This window comes from Haemaphysalis longicornis, unplaced genomic scaffold (genome assembly GCF_048455015.1).
Source record: "Haemaphysalis longicornis isolate Haplotype H1 unplaced genomic scaffold, Haemaphysalis longicornis Haplotype H1 scaffold_7, whole genome shotgun sequence".
Classification (NCBI taxonomy): Eukaryota; Metazoa; Arthropoda; class Arachnida; order Ixodida; family Ixodidae; genus Haemaphysalis; species Haemaphysalis longicornis.
In genome coordinates this window covers 119,736,795-119,740,829 of record NW_027526422.1, presented here as the reverse complement: position 1 = coordinate 119,740,829, position 4,035 = coordinate 119,736,795, and the positions used below count along the sequence as shown (strand labels likewise).

The 4,035-nt window shown below is 49.0% G+C and overlaps 1 non-coding gene across 1 annotated transcript; it reads left to right on the top strand.

Moving 5' to 3' along the window:
* Positions 1–3,673: 3,673 nt before the first annotated feature.
* Trnak-cuu (transfer RNA lysine (anticodon CUU)) lies at positions 3,674–3,746 on the top strand. Its single transcript has one exon. It is a non-coding gene; the product is annotated as a tRNA-Lys (tRNA).
* The last annotated feature ends 289 nt before the right edge of the window (positions 3,747–4,035 follow it).

The window sequence follows — 4,035 nt, the reverse complement described above, 5'->3', positions numbered from 1 at the left end:
ACTTTCCTTTTGATGAACAATGTTGAAAAATATGGAATATGCTGCCACATTTAGTAAGGATTGAGAGAGAGAGAGAGAGAGAGAGAGAGAGAGAGAGAGAGAGAGAGAGAGATAACTCTTTATTAGAAGAAAGCAGAGAGGTCTGCAGGCATGTATTCGCCTACATTCTACTCTGCGGGGATGGGGTGAAGGGAATAAAGACCCTTAAGGATGCAGGGTGGCAGAGAGGGGAAAAAAGGAAGAGGTAAAAAATAAGGTAACATGTAGTGTTCCGTGGGTCACATAAAAGTGCAGGTGGTCTCACAGGATGACGATGTCTAGTTCTACATTGTCTCTCCGACGCCGATGTCGTTTAATACTCAGACAGTGCATCGAACACTTCTCGCTGGGATGATGAAGATAACCATGGTCCAAAAAGAGCTTTCAATGATAAAAGTTCGTTGTTGAGGCACTCCATATTCTTGGCGAGGTGGTTCCTTTCCTGTTAGTACGGCGAACACTCTAATAAAATGTGCTCAACAGTTTCTGCAGACCACAGTTATCGTCAGAAAGGTTTGTGGTTTGACCGAGGCGATGTCGGTAGGAGTTCGTAAGTGCTGCGTTGAGGTGCAGCCAATGGTAAAGCGTACGAAGTGAACGTGGGTTCCGCTTTGGGAGTCTCTTTCCCGAGTTCCAGTCTATATGGTACAGAAAGGGGTGATGAGTTTCGGGAAAGGACCAGAGGTGGTTTCGTTCCACCAAGGCAAGCTGCTTCGCTAGCGCAGCCGCCTCGTGCTTCGTAAAGAAAATTTTCCTTACACTGCGCAGTTGTAGCCCTCTGCGAGCCGCCTCATCTGCTTTCTCGTTGCCGAGAACGCCACAATGTGCGGGTATCCATTGTAAGGTCACACGATGCCCAGCGACGTAGGCTAGATGGTGCAGGTAGGTGACGTCGCGGGATACATGGTCGTGAAGGCTCAGGAAACAACTGGCGTGCCGTATTTAGTACTTTTTAAACAGATTTAGTCATTTGAAAATATTTTCCTTATATAAACCCGTTTATATAAGGATTCAGCCGCATCTGACCAGGCGGCTGAATCCGGGGATATGCATACACGTACGTACTACAGTCATGGACAATTGAAACACAAACCGCGGAAAGCAAGACCGAAGATACCGGTGCCGCCACCTGGCAGCGGCCCTGGAAATGACACGGACACGCGCAATTGAGATGTCGGTAGCGACTCGCGAGGTTGCGTGTCCCACTGCGATATATTGCCGTCTCCTCGCTCGCAGCTTGCCTTGTCGCCATGCCGCAAGAGCGCTGCAAGCACTGCAAGTACTACTACCGGCGCAGGTGAGGGTGTTGACTGCGCTGAGAGCAATGCGGCGCTTGCACGGGAAACGCGTGCACGCTGTCGGAAGGCATACTGTTTAGTTCATCATGCTTTCTTGAAGAAAACAGAAATGAAGGCAAAAATAATAGCACGCCTCCTAATTTCTGATGGCACTGCATCGTTTTGCGTTCATGATGCAGTGGCTCGTGAATTGAACAATGAGGTAGCCGCCAAGAACACGCCTTTGTTTGACGCAGTCATAGCTGAGTCCCTTCGCAGATTCTGTGCTGATAGCAAACAATAAATATACCGCCAGACTTCGTCTCCGGTTATATTTATAAACTGCAAGCATTGCGTAGGCTGGAAGAATTCTAATATACACAAAAATTAAGTTGGGCAGCTCCAACCATTCTACAGGCCAGTTGCCCTTACACAACAACGTTGGCAGCCCTTTTTTTTTTGCAGGCAGCTCAGTGCTTATAGAGCCCGAGCGGGCAGCACTGAACATGGTTTTGGGCGAGACCCAGGTGCCCACCGTTATTTGCTCAAGTTACTGCACCCCAAATGCAACGCTATGTCGGCAATGTGACGCCGGCTCAGACGGGGAGTGAACGCTCGTGTGCGCCGAGCACGCAGTGCCCGCAATCGTCTCGCACCGCATCGCAAACAGTTGTTTTCAGCGCTCTTGTGGCATGGCGACAAGGCAAGCGTGGAAGCGAGGAGAGGGCGCAGTGGGACACGCACCCTCGCTCCAGGCATGTCCGTGTCTTTTCCACGGCTGCTGCCAGGTGACAGCATAGAGTTACTTAGTACGTATACTATAGAGAGGAAACTGCACCTGGGAATCCATGTCATCATAGGGGGTTATGGGAAGACTCCTGCTTCTGGCTTGGGCTTGGCATGAAAATTACGTTCTTATAAGCGGTTTTCTGGATTTTTTTTCTCCACTAAGCATTACGTCTTTTCCAAGCCCAAATCTTTTCTATTCTGTGGTAGCCGTGAGCCGTGGAAACTGCGGGTTCGGTTAAAAAGCAAGCAGTGCGTGATCGTACCTAACGTTGGTCATGCCGGAGCCGAAGGAATGTATGACTGAGCGGGTAATCGGCGCCGCAAAAGTTGTAGCTGACAAAAACAAAAAAGAAACCAAGCGTGCTTCGCCGAAGACAAGATACGACAGATACGGTCGCCTGTACCCGTCCTATCTTGTCTTCGTCCACAACTATTTAACGCCACGTTTTCCTTTTTCAAGTATGAAGTTACTCGCTCAGCAACAAGTTTTGTTGAACTGTAGCTGACGGCCTGTGCACCGGTTCACTATGAGGGCGACGTTTTCGTAGGCACGCTCAAAAACATTTCCAGGATCTTCAAACAACCAAGATCTTCAAATAATGCGCACACGAGAAAAATGACATTTCACAATTGGCGTCAGCATGAAGTCGTCTGCTCCTCCGGACCTCAAACTGCCAACGTCGGGGCCCCCGTGACGTGGCCAACTCGTTGGCTGCAGTTGGCGCAAGCTGATCCTGCTTGTGTTACACGTCACGACTTTTGGAGCTGACGTCACGCTTTCCGCGGTCTCGTGGAGATGGTGGAAGCCACGGCTGGTCGGGGGCCGGGGCACGTGCACGTGCGCTCGCGCGTCCACACCGGCAGTTGTGCGACTAGAACGGTGACGTCACGAGCGCCTTCCTGTAATGGAGGCCGCCTGGGTGTTCGTTTTGTCAAAACCGAAACTGATACTAATAAATGAGGATGTAAACGACTGTCTAATGTGCCATTACAACGAAAAAAACTAAAACATAACACGAAAATTTCGTGTCCCTAGTGCTTTAAGTAGCCCAAGAGAGATAGAAAGAGAGTACGCAATGAAAGTGTTTTTACTGCTGTAGAAAAAATCGTGGTGATAATATCAGGCCATCTTTGTAATAAGCTTGAGTTCGGTACGAATTGGTTGTACTTCCGTCCCAGAATCGAAGCAACGTTTACATAATTTGAGAACCTGAGAAGACGTGTCACATTTAGATATCAAGTGTAGGGAGCGCACCGCTCAAAAATAGTGTGCAAGTGTTTCATATTTTGCCTGTGATGTCTGCCTGACCAACTTATCGTGAATAGCAATCATCTCTTCCCACTTAAACAAATTTAAATTTAGCCAACTGTGGCCCAGTATGGCGTGGACAACGTTTAGGAACGAAGTTTAGTTACTACACCATGGGCATTTTAAGTTCGGAGTAGGTGATTCGAGCGCCACGTTAAGAATGGGGATAATTTTCTTGCACCGCTGATGGCTAGTGTTTTCATATGATTAGTGCGAGACCCGTCGGTGGAGAACCGCCGGTGCAACCCCGATTCCTGTCGCCCGGCTAGCTCAGTCGGTAGAGCATGAGACTCTTAATCTCAGGGTCGTGGGTTCGAGCCCCACGTTGGGCGTGGTTTCTTTTTTTTTTTTTTGTTAACTGAACATTGTTTCTGCATTTACGTAGAGACCACCCAGCGCAGGTTCACACTTGCATGTACAACAGCTTAGCTGTTGCAAAACCGTTTGGCTAACCATGTATACACAGCAGCTGAGGAGCCTGATGATGAAAGCGTGGACAACCCCAGGTGAGAACAGACAACTGGGAAACCTAGGGAAAGTCCATACTTGAAAAAGCCCACGAAATACGCAAGTGGTGACCCTTACCTGCAGCAGCGCCGTTAGGGTGGCTCTGCGCATGTC